The 18,051-nt window shown below is 45.9% G+C and overlaps 1 protein-coding gene across 1 annotated transcript in view; it reads right to left on the bottom strand.

Moving 5' to 3' along the window:
• Positions 1–18,051, bottom strand: part of C2H20orf194 (chromosome 2 C20orf194 homolog) — a 441,211-nt gene that overhangs the window by 386,924 nt on the left and 36,236 nt on the right. The gene's annotated exons all lie outside the window — the stretch shown is intronic.

The following is an 18,051-nucleotide window of genomic DNA, read 5'->3' as shown; positions in this document are numbered from 1 at the left end:
AAGACAACTCCAAAGGGAGGTTGGAGAGTAGGTGAGACTAAGTGGCCTGCTCTCCTCGGAGAATACCTGCTACAGGTTAACTCCTTTGCTTTCTCCAAGGACAAGCAGGCTCTCTAGCTACCATGCTCATGTAAAACAACAACATCAGGACAACAGGAACTCACAACAGCGAGTTCAAGAAAGTCAATTAACCTGAAATTATACACATACTGGTTGCGAGAGTGCAGTCTGGAACAGAATAAAACGGGCCTAAGAGGATAAAGTTGGATTCTAGACCCCAAACCAACAACTGTGTCAGGTATCTTGCTCAAGGCAATAGCGGGATGTGAATGTGTGGACTGAGGACCACGTTGCAGCCTTGCAAATCTCTTCAGTAGAGGCTGAGTTACCAACTCTGCCCTGGCTTGGGATCTTACTAGGTATTTGTGATCTGGATTGGCCACTGTTGGAACAGGATGCTGGGCTTGAAGGACCTTTGGTCTTTCCCAGTATGGCAATACTTATGTACTTATGGCTCTGAGCTTGGACTTAAGTAAAAGAAGCACAATCTGCAGCCAATTGGAAATTGTGCCTTTCCTGATGGTGACAACCCCCATTCTGATGGGATCAAAAGGAATAAAAAGCTTGGTGGACTGCCTAAGGGCTTAATCTGCTCCAGGTAAAAGGCCAATGCTCACTTGCAGTCCAAAGTGTGCAGTGCGCTTTCACTAGGATGGGTAATGAGGTTTTGGAAAGAATGCTGGAAGGACGGCAAACTGATTTAGGTAGTGTTGGTACTCCAACACTACCTAAGACAAGAACTTAAGAGTGTGTGTGTGAAATTTCGTGTAAGGTGGATCAGCTACTAAGGCCTGAAGCTCACTAACCCTGAGAACTGAAATAACTGCCACCAAAAACAAGACCTTCCAGGTCAAACACTTCAGAGGACAGGAACCCAGTGGCTCAAAAGGAGCTTTCATCTGCTGGGTCAGAATGATACTGAGGTGCCATGACACAGGTGGAAGCTTGATAGGGGGCTTAGATAAGAACAATCCTCTCATGAAGCAAACAACTAGGTGCTGTCCAGAGATGGGCTTACTCTCTACACGGTAATGTTTAGCACTAATTGCACCGAGATGAACCCTTACAGAGTTGGTCTTTAGATCAGACTTGGTGTAAAAGGAATTCAAGCAGGGTCTGTGTAAGACAAGACAGAGGATCTAAGGCCTTCCTCTCACATCAAATGGCAAACCTCTTCCATTTGAAAGAATAACATCCTCTTAGTGGAATCTTTCCTGTAAGCCAGAAAAGCCTTAGGAGACACCCTCTGGGAGATGCAAGAAGGCAAATTCTAAGCTCTCAACACCCAGACTGTGAGGGCCAGAGGCTGGAGGTCAGGATGTAGAAGCGATCCCTCATTTTGCATTATGAGGGTTGGAAAACACTCTAATTTCCAAGGGTCTTCGGAGGATAACTGCAGAAGAAGAGGGAACCAGATCAGTCTGGGTCAATATGGGGCAATTAGGCTCATGGTTCCCTGGTCTTGCCTGAGTTTCAGAAAAGTCTTCCCCATGAGAAGAATGGGAGAATATTCATACAGGCGGCCATTCCCCCAGTGGAGGAAAAAAAGCATCTGCTGCAAGTCCATCGTGTGACCTGAGCCTGGAGCTGTACCGACTTTGTGGTTGTAAGGAGAGCAAAGGGATCCAACATGGAGTTGCCCCACGCTCAGAATATCTCACAGACAAACCTATACTGAGTGATTACTCATGTGATTACATGACCCTGCTCAGTCTGTTGGCCTCTCCTGCCAAGTATGTGGCTCTGAGAACTCTCTCAATCCAGAAAGTCCACTTGCACATCTGTACAGCGTCCTGACACAGAGAGTATAATCCCATAGCCTCCGCTAGTTGGTGTAATACATCACAACCTGATTGTCGTCTGATTGATTGAATGAGCACAATTTGGTTGAACAGCCAATCTCTAAAAGCCTTTGGAGAGTTCCAGATTGCCCGGAGCTCCAGAAGGCAAGTGTGAAGATCCATCTCCTGAGTGGACCAAGCACCTTGAGTGTGAAGCCCACCAAGTGCATCTGACGTCCTGCACGTGCAGGACATCAGACGTACAGAAGCCCTGCAGAGTACAGCGAAGATCAGCTGAGAGGAGCGCGTCTGTGTGGGCTGCGCACGCCGGAGTCAAAAGACAGCACTTCTGCTGGCGGGGGTTCGGGTGGAAGGGGCCCGGCCCGGTGGCGGAGGCGGATGGGACTGTGGCGCCGGGCCCCCCTCAGGGGGGGCGGTGACAACCTAGGGGGTGGCAGTGGGGGCCGGGGCGGGGCCGGGGCGGCCTTGTCCCGGGCCCGGCCCAGTCTCTCGGCGGCCCTGCTCACCAGGAGAGTGTGTCAATGGTATCAGTACGTCTCTTGATGACGTCTGCGACCTCCTTCACCTTCTCACCAAAAAGGAGATCCCCATGACAAGTGATGTTTGCCACCCTCTGCTGGACCGCCAGGTCCAAGTCAGAGACATACAGCCATGAGAGTCTGCCCTTTTCTATACTCTGCGCAGAAATACTGGATGCAACATCAAAGGTCTCTGAACAGGAACAAGCCTTCTGCTGCTTCGCCAACTGGCGAAGTGATACGGCCTGCTCCGGAGGAAGAGTGTCTGCCAAATCAGCCAAATTAGTCATACTGTGCACTAGGGACTGCAAGTAAAGGTTTGTGTACAGCTGGTACAACTGTTGCATTTCTTTGAAGGGGTAAACAAACATGTGGATAAAGGTGAGCTGGTTGATATTGTGTATCTAGACTTTCAGAATGCATTTAAGGTCCCTCATGAAAGACTACAGATGAAATTAGAGGGACATGGGATCGGAGGTAGAGTCTTACTGTGGATTAAAAACTGGTTGAAAGATAGGAAACAGATAGTAGGATTAAAAGGTCAATATTCGCAATAGAGAAGGGTAGTTAGCGGGGTCCCTCAGGGATAGGTGCTGGGACCTCTGCTTTTTAACATATTCATAAATGACCTAAAGATAGGGGTAACTAGTGAGGTAATCAAATTTGCCAATGACACAAAGTTATTCAAAGTAGTCAAATCGTGGGAAAATTGTGAAAAACTACAAGAGGACCTTACGAGACTGGGGGACTGGGCGTCTAAATGGCAGATAACATTTAATGTGAACAAGTGCAAAGTGATGCATGTGGGAAAGAGGAACCCAAACTATAACTACATCATGCAAGGTTCAGCATTGGGAGTCACAGACCGAGAAAGGGATCTAGGTGTCATCACTGATGATGCATTGAAAACCTCTGCTCAATGCGCTGCTGCGGCTAGGAAATAAAAATAGAAAGCTGGGTATCAATGACATGGAAGGAAAAACAGCAATGGCAAAATCAAACAACTGGGGCAAATAACCAAAAGAGGAAGAGAGAGTATCTGACTGATGCTCAAGCCTACGAAGGCCTAGTGAGCCTGAAAAAAAAATGGAAACTTAAAACAGGGCAAAAAATAACTAAGATGATAAAGGGGAAAAGGAAAAAACAAACCCTTGCTAAAACCACAAGGGAAGGCACCAAACAGTTGAAGAAAAAAATGATGCTGAGATGAGCCATGAAAGATGAGTCTTCCCCTCACTGTGGATAAAAACCAGACTAATTGGTCCCATGCTCACAAGTCACATGGGAAGACATCACTGAATACATGACTGGATCGCTACTTCGAGCTCTTAAAGCTATAGTACGCTGGGCAGTGTTTCCACACCGAGCACTATGGATGACGTCACCCACATACGAGAATTAACTGACCTGCGTGTCCTCAGCAAAAAGTAGTTTCAATTGTAATGTATATACCAGTGGTTGCCAAACCTGGTCCTGGAGGCACCCCTGCCAGTCAGATTTTCAGGATACCCATAATAAATATTCATGAGAGAGATTTGCATGCACTGCCTCTACTGCATGCAAATCTCTCATGAATATTCCTTGTGGGTAACCTGAAAACCTGACTGGCTTGGGTGCCTTCAGGACCAGGTTTGGTATATACTGTTTTAAGCATAAGGATAGCTAAAACATCAACCAGAAGCTCATACAACCCAAGTATCAAGTCTTGCCTGGGCGAACTAGACATTTTCTATGGCAGGGCTCAAAAACTGCTCTAGAATGTCATAAAACAATTAAAAGATACTTTAATGAGATTTTTAAATACATTCTTGGATTGTTCACACCAAAGAAGAGATTTTTACAAATCTATCTAAACAAAACAGTAGCAAATCATACAGAGTCAAAAATAAGAATGGAACAGTCAGCCCAGAGTTCTTCATCTCTCTGTATATAAAAGGCAACACCAACGTTCTATGAAGCCTCCAGCCGGAAGTGTGAAGGGGGAGAGATATCCGGTTTCCCTATGAGTGTCTGCCCTGCCCTCTCTGTAACACAAACAGTCAGTGAAGGAAAACACAGCAAAGCAGTGAAGGACTCAGAGGGGGAGGGGAGAGAGAGCAGAGGGCAGGGACACACACACACTCCCACATGCACACAGAAGAAAACCTTGCTAGCCCCCGTTTCATTTGCATCAGAAACGGGGCTTTTTTACTAGTTTAATATGAAAGACACTGACTAGCCATCATTATGTAAACAAATATTACAAACCATACACGGGGCAATTCAACAACAAAGATACTCACATTTGTGTGTAAATGTTTAGAATTCTACCATTTACACAATTTATGTGCACACATATTAGCATGGTACCTAAGTTATATTCTGCAAATATTAATTTAACTTTAGAGGCCGGCCAAAACTGTTTTTTTTTCAGTTTCTGCCAAAACCGCCACCAAAACTATCTAGATACTTGGAATAAAAATCCCTATAATCACTGGTAAATGTCCAAAAACAACAATAATAAATAACCAGTGAGAAATCACGATCAAAAATTGTGAATATGGAGAACCCCTCAAACGGTTAACTCACCTGTACCACAGTGCAATTTCAAACAACAGTTAATTGGGTGGACTTTTTTTTTTTTTGCATCTTTCATTGGGCAGACTCCAATAGTTGTAATGTGGTACTATGCAACTGTGCTAGTGTATTCATAGATGTCAACATAAATCACATCTCAAATATCAAAGAATATGAAATTAAATCCACTTATCACAAAACTTTTACTGAGTCGCTGCGACTCTCAATGAAAGTTTTGTGATAGATAAGTGGATTTAATTTCATATTCTTTATGATATTTGAGATTGGATTTAATTTTGTATTCTTTATTATAGTTGAGATTTAATTTATGCTGACATTCATGAAAACACTAGCACAGTTGCATAGTACCACTTTACACCTACTGGAGTCTGCCCAATAAAAGATGAAAGAAAAAAAAGTCCACCCAATTAATGGTTGACATTGTACCGTGGCATAGGTGAGTTATCCATCTGAAGGCCTCTCCATATTCACAATTTTTTGAACGTGACTTCTGTCTCTGGTTATTACCAAAACCGTCTAAACACTTTCAGACAAAATCGAAACTGCAGCTGAAACTTATCACCGTGTTTCAGCCGAAAATGAAACCAAAAACTAAAGTTTGATTTTGTGAATGTGAATCTATGGGGTCTACTGGGGATTGTCTGAGCTTGCAGGCAGCAGCCCTCGGCTAAACCCACGGGAGATTTGTTACTCTCCAGTACCAAGAATTGCAAGCACAGGCTGACAGCTGGGAGAGCAAAGTCTGGCACATTTAGGTTCCCCAAGTCAATGCAGATGTAGTTAAATATCCTCTGAGACATGACCTTTGTGAGAATGTGTTAAAAAAAAAGTCATAATTAACAGCTTTTTATGCTTACCCAAACTGTGCACAAGTAACAGGAGAAAGTAGCATTAAGATGTGTCCCCTTTTGTATTTAGTTATAAAACTAATTAAGGACAAGCATGATATAGATTATTCCTAAAATAGGGTAAAGGACTCCAGACACTGGTCTACACTGTAGACATTATACTAGCCAGATACATAATCCATAATAAAAAAAAAAAAAGGCCATTGATGTTACTGAATGCAATCAAGAATAGTTCATTTCTCAAATTTTCTAATATATAAACTTCATTTCATTGTCATATTTCCCTACTAACACTATAAGCTGACCAGTACTTGTGCTTGAAAATAATCTTCAGGTTCCTTTCTCACAGAATCTAGTATCTTCACATCAAACGATGCATCTTCAGTGACATCGGATGTCATATCTCAACACAGAGGTTAATTCCTATGAATCTTATCATCCCAAATTTACAGACTTAAATTCTTGCTAAACTTTTGTATCAAAAGCATTTATTTGGAGCACTGTATTTACTATATAAACTACTTTGCAAGATCATAACTGCATTACTTGTAATCATATTACATTAAAAATAAATAAATAATGCAAAGAGTAGCTTCCCCCTCCCCCCAGACTACTTTACAATCCCTTGTGGTCTAGTGGTGTAGTCAGGGCAGGACTGATTGTTACGTTCCTCACCTGATTCCAGGCCTGCGCGTCTGATTCGCCGGCGAGGTGCAGTCCGGCAGAGCTAGCCGGCTTTTTGATGTTTCTCCAGGATGGGTCGGTTTCAGTTTCCTAAGTCTGGCAGCCGTCATCCGGCTTAGTGCACAGGCAGCGGCCATCTTGGCTAGCTCAGGAGGGGGCAGCCATCTTGTATAAACGAGATCAGGAAGGAACTCCATATTTGGTCTTGGGAGGATCTCCTATGGGGGCAGCCATGTTGGCTTCACCTGAGTGTGGTTTGCTCAGATTTCCTCACTATTTAAAGCACTGCCTCCAGGCCTTCATTGCTTCGGCCTCATTTGTTCTGAGGAGTTGTTGTCGGAGTCATAGGCGCCCGGTATAAGAGGCTTGGGGAGGCTAAGCCTCCCCCAGCCGAACGATTGGAGGCGGAGCCTGATGACATCACTAGTTTCACACGGCACCCGCCCCCCCCCCCCCCCCCCCGCGACGATGATGACGACACATGCGACCCAGTTCCGCCCGCCCGGGGCTCGGACTGACTCACCGACGACGCGATCAGCTGATTGCAGTAGTTCCGCCCGCTCAGGCTCTCACCGGCGCACCGCGGTCCTGTGCCTCGCCTCCTTGCCCTCAGGCAGCCAGTCAGTCAGCCTCCTCGCTGCTCGCTCCCGTGCCGTCACGTCACGTCCTGCATAGGCGGGAACGCACGGGAGGGGCGCCTCATGTAGGGAAGGCACTGCAGGCTCAAGGCTGGCTGGTAAGAAGAAGAACAAGAAGTGAGGATTGTTCCCTCCCACTTCCTGCCAGAAAAAATTGGCACGTAGGCACAGGCTGGATTTCAGGAGAGAGGAGACAGAGGTAGGTGCTGAGTTGACTGACTCTGGGTTTTAAAACAAACTGAAGTCAAAATAAAAATAAATACTTTGTTTCATGCAATGATGCACATCTCTTTTAGTTTAGATCTTCCTGGATCTCACCTTGGGGTGTTACTGTTCCTGTTCCTTCTGCTTTAGAATAAAATGCATGATTGAGACTATTGTTAGAAAACCAGGACTGGTTTGCCAATTTCTTAGCACAGAGTTAACTTTGGAAGAGCACTGATATTTCTTACCTTCATAGGCGCCCACTGGATCCACTGTATTTTTGCCCATCTCTTTTGTTTAAAGATAACTAAATGGGCTATAAGCCCCTAATGCTGTTTCCTATATTGTTCGTGATGATGACTTGACTTAGACTGTGATGTGTGATCTCAACTTTTTGGGTACAGGAATATTTGTCCATCAGTGCCATAGCGAGGGCGGCCGACACCTGGGGCGGGTCGCTGCTGCGCACCCCCCCCCCCCCCCTCAGTGAGCACCCTCCGGAGCGCGTACTTACATAAGGAAGTGGTGGAGCGGCAAGGGGCGAGCCGATCCACCCCGAGTGCACGTCGCTGGGAGCTGCGTCGGCTCCGCTGGTTCCCTGCTCTCTCTGCCCTGGAACAGGAAGTAACCTGTTCCGGGGCAGAGGGAGCAGGGAACCAGCGGAGCCGACCCCCCCCCCCCCCCCCCCCCCCAGCAGCATGCACCCGGGGCAGACCGCCCCACCCCCCCCTTCCTACGCCACTGTTGTCCATTATTAACCCTCAGGACATTTCAAGTCCATTTTTTATATTAATTTTGGCCATTTAATAGTGTGGAGTTTTTTGGGGGGGGGCTAGATGATGTTGCGCCGAGCCTACTACACCTTATATAGTCCGATCACCTTGGGCTGGCTGGGTGGTATTACTGAACCCCCCCTTTTTTCTCCACTCTATATGCTGAAAGAAGATTCACATTTAACTGTGGGTGATGATGATAACTTGTTCCTGTATCCTGTTTTATACACAGGTAGTGTGAGACTGTGGCTTTGGAGTTTCAAATTAATTACTTGCAAGCTTGAGTGCATCAGTAGTCATAAAGATGACTTACACTGTGCCAAAATTGAAATTTGAAAACTCTTATCTCTATCTGGTTGTTAATAAAAGGAGCTCATTGTGAATACTACTGTCCACCCTAAAAAGATGTTTTGTGGCTGTACATGAGAATTGTGATATGATCCCTTGTTTCATATTGTTGACGGTCTGTGATGTTGTCCGTTTGGGTGGTATATTGGTGTATTAGGGCCTGCCCAGTGTAATATTTATGGAGGTTCTGAGTATGCTTTTGCACAAGTTTGTGCATAGTGTGTAGTGTTTTACAGTTGGGATTGTTGGCCTTATTGAGGTGACAAACATCAACACTTTAATTTAATTTTAGTTTGTCATAACACCAGTGTAGTCGCCGGATGTTACTTCACTAATGTGACTATTTCATTTTGGGATTTTCCATTGATAGAAATAGCAGTGTTTAATAATTGATAACATTTTTGAATAGTATACACATTGGTTAGTATATGCTTTGACTTTGAGCAACCATGTTTTTTGACATATGATACGTATGTAATATCTACACTGGATGGACTGTACAGGTCTTTCTCTGCCGTCATCTACTATGTTATTATGTTATGTTACATTTAATAAAAGGTGTTAATTGTAACTTTTATTTTTACTTATTTTTTCTGTGTGTTGTCAGACAATTATGGATGTAAGCCCCACCCGGCCCCACCCCTAACCCCAACCCAGCCCCACCCCTAACCCACCCCAGTCCCGCCCTTAACCCCACCCCTGGTCCCACCCCTAACCCCACCCCCTTTAGCCTTCCCAAACAGTTGGGCCACCGACCGCCTATGGTCGGAGTGCTGTTCACCAACTGCCTTCTATTCCTGTTTTTCCTGTGTACCAGACCTTGGCTAGTTATCTCGGATTTCGCTTGTTTGCTGCCTGCCTAGACTCTGGACTGATTTGACTATTTCTTTGCCTGTTGGAGTACTGGTTCTGGACAGTGTCTGTTTCCTGCTATCCTGGTCAGCGGCTGTGCAACCCCGCCGGTTCCTGAAGTCCTGGTGGCCGCCTGCAGCTCGGGGCTCAACTCCCGGTGAACTGTGGTCGCTTCCCAGGTGAAGCTAGGGGTTGTCTGGCTGCCTGACCGAGTGCGGTGTCACTTCATCTCTGCCGTGCTCAGTCGGGGCACAGGTGCTCACCACTACCGGGTCATAACAGTAGGCCAAAGCCATGAGCTCGCCAGATGGTTCCGAGCTTCCTAATCTGGCTCAGGAGGTTCAGGAGCAGCTGCGCCGGGCAGCGGTCAAGGCCAAGGAGACGTACGACCGCAAGAGGCAAGCGGCTCCCACGTTCCAGCCAGGAGAGAAGGTTTGGCTAAGCACCCGGTACCTGAAGCTGCGGCTCCCATCACTCAAGTTTGCCCCTCGCTTCATCGGGCCGTTTGCGGTGCGCTCCAGGATAGGCGCGGTGACTTATCGGCTGCACCTGCCCGGTCAACTCAGAGTACACAATGCCTTCCACGTGTCTCTCTTGAAACCTTTCCGCAGGTCCAAGTGGCATCCGGAACCCAAGAGGGTGGTCGTGCCAGAGAGTGATCCAGACCCCGAGTACGAGGTGGACCGGATTCTGGACTCAAAGCTATGTGGAGGGAGGTTGTTCTACCTGTTGTCCTGGAAACACTTCGGACCCGAAGACAACTCCTGGGAGCCAGCAACCAACGTCCATGCTCCAGACCTGGTCCGTGAGTACCATTCCCTCCATCCTAATCAACTCGGACCAGGGAGATGGGGGAGGCGTCAGGGGGGGATACTGTTACGTTCCTCACCTGATTCCAGGCCTGCGCGTCTGATTCGCTGGCGAGGTGCGGTCCGGCAGAGCTAGCCGGCTTTTTGATGTTTCTCCAGGATGGGTCAGTTTCAGTTTCTAAAGTCTGGCAGCCGTCATCCGGCTTAGAGCACAGGCAGCGGCCATCTTGGCTAGCTCATGAGGGGGCGGCCATCTTGTATAAACGAGATCAGGAAGGAACTCCATATTTGGTCTTGGGAGGATCTCCTATGGGGCAGCCATGTTGGCTTCACCTGAGTGTGGTTTGCTCAGATTTCCTCACTATTTAAAGTACTGCCTCCAGGCCTTCATTGCTTCGGCCTCATTTGTTCTGAGGAGTTGTTGTCGGAGTGCTGTTCACCGACTTCCTTCTGTTCCTGTTTTTCCTGTGTACCAGACCTTGGCTAGTTATCTCGGATTTCGCTTGTTTGCTGCCTGCCTTGACTCTGGACTGATTTGACTATTTCTTTGCCTGTTGGAGTACTGGTTCTGGACAGTGTCTGTTTCCTGCCATCCTGGTCAGCGGCTGTGCAACCCCGCCGGTTCCTGAAGTCCTGGTGGCCGCCTGCAGCTGGGGGCTCAACTCCCGGTGAACGGTGGTCGCTTCCCAGGTGAAGCTAGGGGTTGTCTAGCTGCCTGACCGAGTGCGGTGTCACTCCATCTCTGCCGTGCTCAGTCGGGGCACAGGGGCTCACCACTACCGGGTCATAACACTGATCCCCAGTTGCTCTGCCCATGGCTACTGTAACCTCTTGCAGCAGTCTTGCGAGTTTGCCACTAGAGGTCATGGCAGCCATTTTGAAAGAAGAGCCAGCATGGGAAGGAGCGACTGGGGATCACTCCTACCCTGACTACACCTCCTAGACTGCCAGGGATTGTAAAATGGGCCTAAGAGGGGCACCTACAAGTGGGCATGGGGAAAAGGCAGCTCCTGTTTGGAGGGTAGGGTGAAGGAAGGAGACAAAAAAGGACAAAGCACAAATTCTTGGTTTCCACCGAAAATACGCAGTCAGTTTTGGCTGAAACTATGGCCATAGTCTTTCGATCAAAACTGGGCAGAAAAAGGATTTTGGGCCAGCTTCGGCACCATAACAGAAACCAAAATTCAGTGGGCCTCTATTTAACTTACATAGTGCATATTTACAAAAGGAGAATATACAGGGAAGGGAGCATGGGCAAGGCTCCCACTTAAATGAGTTAACTTACAAAATACTTTAAATTACATGCATAGGAGGTCACGTGATGCTGAGCTAGAGAGTGGATGTTGCTGAGCTGAGCTCCCCCAATCTAACATCTACTCTCCGGGTTAGTTTTGTTTGTTTTTCTTTACCCAGTCTGCAGTGTTTGATTCCTGACAGAGTTAGTGTGCAGTTTGAGGCTTTTGGCGTACAGATCGGGCTGAAATGTCAACTAAACAGCTGAAGAAAGATGGAACTCGGAGACATGCTGGAGAAGCTAAAATGGTGGATGGAGATTCTTCGTCCTCGCAATCGGTAGGCTCTGTGTGGGCTGCAGAAATCGCAGCGGAAGTGTCTCACATGCTGGAAGCCTCAGTAGATCGAAAGCTGCAAAAGATAACTGATAAATTGGAAGGAATTGATGGTAAATTGGGGACAATCTGTTCAGACCTTTTGGCATACCAACAACGCCTCTCTGATGAAGAGGATAAGGTCCAACAGCAAATTACAAAGCAACAAGCCATGCAACAGAAAATAGATCACATTGAAGCTAAGCTGGAGGACTTAGAGAATCGGGCACGTCGAAGCAATATTCGTATGATGGGTGTAGAATTATAAGCACAGGTCAGCACCCCAGCATAGATCAAAAAGGGCAGAGGCTAACAAGCTGGTGCGACTCTGGAATATATCAGAGACTGAGAAGCCTGTAATTTATTAAAGAACATAAGCCTGTGTAAACTCAGGAATTTATGATCTATAATGAAATGATACCCTTATGGCAAGCTGTGGGAAAGGTGCAATTATGGATGGACAGAAGAATGTGATTTAGCAACTTAAGGGAAAATAAATGATGAGAACAGAGAACAGAATGATCTTTGAGGAAGATAAGTACTGAAGTAATGTGAAGCTTTGCTTAACACAAAAGGTATATAAACAATTGAACCAGAGCATTACATTGGAGAGGCAGTGAGGCAGTGGCAGACCACGTTTGTGTCCCCTGCTCGCCACATGAGAAACTAGCATTTGTAATTGTAACTTTCTCTTGGTAAGTAATTAAAGAATTGCTTTTCTCATACGCGTGGCCTTCCTAATTTTTTTCTCTCTCTAAATTGCAGGTGGTTGGCAAGTACTAATTTGGGGAGGTAATAAAAAGACTAATAATATAAAACATGGGGCTCCCAGAAACAATTAAGGAGTCAGAGCTGCCTGCCTTTTTGGAAAGTTGGCTCCCGGCAGGAGCGCTGCGCATTAAGCGCTCACATCGTTTGGGATCCATAAAGCCTCAGGACTTGCGTCCTCGGCTGGTGATCTTTAAATTGCTGAATTTTGCCCACAAGCAGGAGATCTTTAGGGCCTTACGTCGAGAGAGCCCCCTATAATATGAGACTAATCAGATTTGTTGTTTCCAGGATTTCTCTGCGGCCATGTCGGCACGCCACAGGGAGTTTAGGAGAGCCTGTAATCTTTTGTATACCAAAAAGACCCAGTCTGCTCTACTTTACCCAGCGAGACTGAAAATTTGGCACGAAGGAAAGGTACATGTGTTTACTTCAGCTGATGAGGCACTGCAGTTTGCGAACAGAGTGACCGGTTCTTCAGAGTCGCACTGAGTTTCTCCTCACTGGACAGAACTTTGACATTAAGGGCCTACTATGAAGGCTTAAGCCTCAGTATAAAGAGTCTATCTGAGACGTTTCTCTGAGAACATTTTTTTTTGTTACAGCGGGGGGGGGGAGCTCATGTGATCTGGTCCTGGAAGAGGACTTGTTTGGTTTAATGGGGAGGAGGGGGAGGGGGAGTGGGCAGGGAGGGACTGGTGGGATCTGGGGGTGGGATTTGTGTGTAGGTATGTTTTGGTTTAAGATGGAGTGGTGTGCTGGGTTTGCTGGAAGGCTGGTGACTGAGATGGGTGTGAAAGGGTACCTGGGGGCTGGGGGGTATCCCTTTTAGAGTTTTTCCTGTCTAAAGTTCTTTTCTATTGCCATGTAGGATTACTGGACCTTTGGGATCACTTAAGGTAGTTTCGTGGAATTTGGGAGGGGTTTCCTCTCCTATTAAAAGGACCAAGGTGTTACAGGCTTTACAAAGACAAAAGGCAGATATTGCTTCTGTGCAAGAGATACAATTGTCTTCCATGGAACACGCTAAATTTCAAAAAGGGTGGGTGGGTAGTTTGTTGGAGGCCCCTGCGGTCCACCGGAAGGCAGGAGTGATGATTCTTATCCATTAAGGATTAAATGTAAAGGTCAAGTCTACAGTTAGGGATCGGGGGGGGGGGGGGGAGGTATATTTTTGCTTCAATTGAGCTTGCTGGTCGTCCCCTGGTGCTGTGTAATGTTTATGCCCCGAACATTTTTGATAAAGTTTTCTACCAAGGCTTAATTGCTTTGTTAACCCCTTGCAAGGCTGGGCAGGTAATTCTTGGTGGGGGGGGGGGGGATTTTAATTTAGTCCTAGATCCCTCCTTGGATAGATCTGCTTGTGGTGCCTGAGGTCCTGGGGATGGTCTCGGCACTTTAGCATTGCTCTGTAATGCATTGGACTTATTGGATGTGTGGCGGGTCCTTCACCCGATGGGTCGGGATTATACCCATCTCTCCAGATCACATGCCTCTCAATCCCGCATAGATTATCTATTTGTCTCTAGTTCCCTTTTTTCAAAAGTTACCAAGGCAGAGACTGGCCCTTATGAAGTATCAGACCATGCTTTGATAAGGTTTCAACTAGAGTTAGGATCTGGAACAAAGGGGGGTTACAAATGGAGATATCCTCTGGATTTAGTGGGAGACCAAAAGTTTCATGCTTTTCTAGTGGAACATTGGGAGGGCTATGAGTTTCATAATGGGGTTCATAGAACGCAGCCGGCGCTCTACTGGGAAACAGCGAAAGCTGTGTTAAGGGGGGACGTGATCTCTTACAAAGCTCGAGCTCAGAAAATGAGGGACAAATCAGTTTTTCCAATCTAAAAATTTCTAAGAAGTCACAGAATTAAGTATGGTCATTCTCCTTCTGAGACGCAGAGGGTGGCTTTGATGACATCCCAGAGGGAATTAAATGAACTTTTACATCAGCGGGCGGTGAAGTCGCAACTTTATTATAAATATCAGCTGTTTCGTCATGGTAATAAAGTGGGATGCCTGCTGGCCCATATGGTTGGGAGTAAGGAGGGGTCTTCTCGGGTTTTTGGAATAAGGGATTCTAAGGGTAAGGTGTTACTTTCAGATACTGAGATAGCCGAATGTTTTCGTACATACTATGAGTCCCTTTATGCGTCTTCGGAGGGGAATGACCTAGATAGTGATATGAATTTAAATAATTTAGTGCTACCCAAACTTTCCCAACAGCAGCGTCAAATGTTAAATAGATCTTTGGAGGAAGGGGATCTCATGTTGGCATTGCAGCAGAATGCGATGCATAAAACTCCGGGCCCTGATGGGTATCGAGTAGAATTTTATAAACAATTTTATGAATAGGTTAAATCCCCACTGCTTGCTATGTTTAATGTGATGATAGTGGACTAGGCTCTCCCGGACACTTTGAAATTAGCACAAATAATTGTACTGCCCAAGGTGGGGAAAAACCCAGAGGATCCTGGTTCTTATAGACCGATCTCTCTCCTCAATGCTGATGTGAAATTATATGCAAAAATACTAGCCAACAGATTAGCGAAGATGCTTCTAGACCTGGTTGATTTGACTTAGGTCGGGTTTGTTCACGGGAAAGGGGCAGCCAAAAATATGCGGGCTATTCTGGCTTCTTTGGAGGTTATAACTCAGAGGCGTTTGTCATCTATCCTTGTTAGCTTTGATGCAGAAAAAGCGTTTGATCAAGTCTTGTGGCCCTTTTTGTTTGCAGCGTTAAGACATTATGGCTTTGAGGGGTTTTTTTTTTTGTAGAAGCAATTAGGGTTCTCTGTACAGATCCATGAGCTTACATATGGCTAAATGGGGTGTGTTCTCAGCAATTCTGTATTTCCAGGGGTACATGTCAGGGATGCCCGTTGTCTCCCCTTTTGTTCGTTTTGTCTTTGGACCCCCTAATTAGAGAGATACTCCAACATCCGGAGATTGTAGGCGTTCCCATTGGTCAGTCACAATTTACTCTGTCAGCTTTAGCAGATGATTTATTAGTACACCTCACCAATCCCATGAGGTCCCTAGCAGCATTATTGGAATTATTCCAGGAGTTTGGAGACTATGCTGGATTTAAACTTAATTATTCTAAGTCGCTAGCACTGGCGTCGACAGTGGAAGTACAGAGGTGGTGGGGGACTGGTTTTCTGCTGCGCTGGGCACAGGGCTCCTACAGGGCGCCTTCCCTTATTTGGGTGTGAGGTTTTCAATGAATATGTCTGATTTGTATCATTTGAATATCTCTCGGCTGTTGCAGGCTACCAGGGAAAGACTGAGTGCATGATTAGCAATACCGCTCACGTTGCACGGTAGAATTCAGTTGTTTCGCATGGTGGAATTCTCGCGATGGCTTTATGCGATGCAGTTAATGCTGTTTTATGTTTTAAGGAAGGATTTGTCTATCTGCTATATAAACTGTTGGGACGTTTCTGTTGGGGGGGTAAAAAGTCCAAGCTCTCATTGCCACTTATGATGGGTTAATGGAGGGAGGGTGGGTTAGGCTTGCCGGATTTTAGACGGTATAATCGGGCCTGCCTACTTCGCTATCTGGGGGATTGTTTTTTTGATAGGCAGGATTATACGCCAAGACAGTTGGAACTTAGTTACCTTGCTCCTTACCATTTCTATTTTCTATTACAAGAACCATGCTCGGCTATTCCCCCTCCTTTTAGAGCTAGCTTATTGTTGCACCCATTGAGAATGCTCTGGAGGGATGTGGTTAGGTTCTGGGGTTTGGACTCTCATACATCTGATTTGCTCCCCATTGGAGGAAATCTGCTGTTTTCACCTGGGAATGGAAATAGTACTTTCCGTGGTTGGATACAAATAGATATTACCCAGTTGGAGCACGTTCTGACTAATAGGGGTGTGCTGCTGAGCTTGGGAGCTTTAGGGATTGGTATAGAAATCAATAATAGTTTTGCTTATAATCAACTGACTCATTATGTCCACTCGTTTTATTTATTTATTTAAATTTTGCTCATACCTTTTTCAGTAGTAGCTCAAGGTGAGTTACATTCAGGTACACTGGGTATTTCTCTGTCCCAGGAGGGCTCACAATCTAAGTTTGTACCTGAGGCAATGGAGGGATAAGTGACTTGCCCAAGATCACAAGGAGCAGCAGTGAGATTTGAACTGGCCACCTCTGGATTGCAAGACCAGTACTATGACCACTAGGCCACTCCTCGTTGAATGCAGAGGCCCTGGAATCATGACATAGTCATCGCCTGCGACAATTTTTTAAGCTGGTGAGGGGAGGTAGGTTGTCTGTGTCTGGCCTTCACAAAGCACTTGCTACTGTTCAGGCTCAGCGAGATAAAGAATTTATTAGGTTGCGCTGGGCCATGGATTTGGATAGGCCTAATCTTTCTTTAGACTTCACTATATTGGCATCTCAGGTACCCACACTGACAGTTAATGCAGACCTTAGGGAGTGCCAGTATTGTATTTTGCACAAGGCATATCTAACCAAAGTTCAAATTTTTAAAATGGGAGGTGTGTAGACGCCCTTGTGTGCAAAATGCCAGTGCATGCCTAGCACTTTTTTCATTCCCTTTGGGACTGGTATTTGGGTGCAAAGATTTTGAACCTCAATTTTACAATATTTGATGCTTATTTTGGGTTCCAGAATACTGCTTACCCCTCTCTGGGTTTTTTTTGGATAAATATGAACTTTTTGTATTACAGACTGGTCCTGCTAGGCAATTGGTCCGTAAAGCCTGTGTGGTGGGCAAGCGTATTATCTTGAGTCTTTGGGTTAGTGATTCTCCACCAGAATACTGGCACGGGCGGAATAAATTTCATGGGTTTATGCTATTCGAGAGGCGTGGGGCATGATATTCATCTAAGAGGAGGAAAGAGTTCCTTAACATCTGGGGACCCTATATACAATCTTTGCACCCACGAGGGAGAAACCTGGTGGTGAATTCCTTGTAATATCTTCACCTAAGTTGCGATGCTTATCCACTCAATTTTTGACCATTAAATGATTTCGTTTGTTTTACCTACACACACAGTTCTTTATTGTTTTCGCATGGGGGAGGGGTAGGGTGGGTGGGAAGGGGGGAAGGAAGGAGGAATTTGAGGGAGGTTTGTTGAAATGGAATTTCTAATAAGGGAAGGAAATAGTTTTAGTTAAAGAGGAGAGAAGAACATTTAGATGGCATTGCCAGTTTGTTCAGTGAGACTGAAGATCTTTGCTATGTTGGCAAATGAAGTCTATGGTTTGAGTTAACCTGTTGGGGGTTCTAGTAAGTATGAATAGAGGGGGGGGGGAAGAGGGAGGAGGGGGGAGGGAGGGGGTTAACATTCAAAAACTGGATGACAATATGTTATTGTACAGAGTTATATGAATGATTAGATAATGTAATGTGTAGCATATTATGACATGTTCTTTCTTTTGTATATTTGTGGCTTATGAGTGGTCACTAAACAGTTTTAAACATAAATTACATGCATATGTAACCCTGGTCTCAGCATACAATGGCCAGTTGCAGGGCACCAGCTAGCTCGTTGCAGGGTCAGAGACACTCTGAGACCAGGTCCACAA

Source organism: Microcaecilia unicolor, chromosome 2 (assembly GCF_901765095.1).
Source record: "Microcaecilia unicolor chromosome 2, aMicUni1.1, whole genome shotgun sequence".
Taxonomy (NCBI): Eukaryota; Metazoa; Chordata; class Amphibia; order Gymnophiona; family Siphonopidae; genus Microcaecilia; species Microcaecilia unicolor.
Note: the sequence above shows the minus strand (reverse complement) of the source record. Positions and strands in the feature narration are given on the sequence as shown.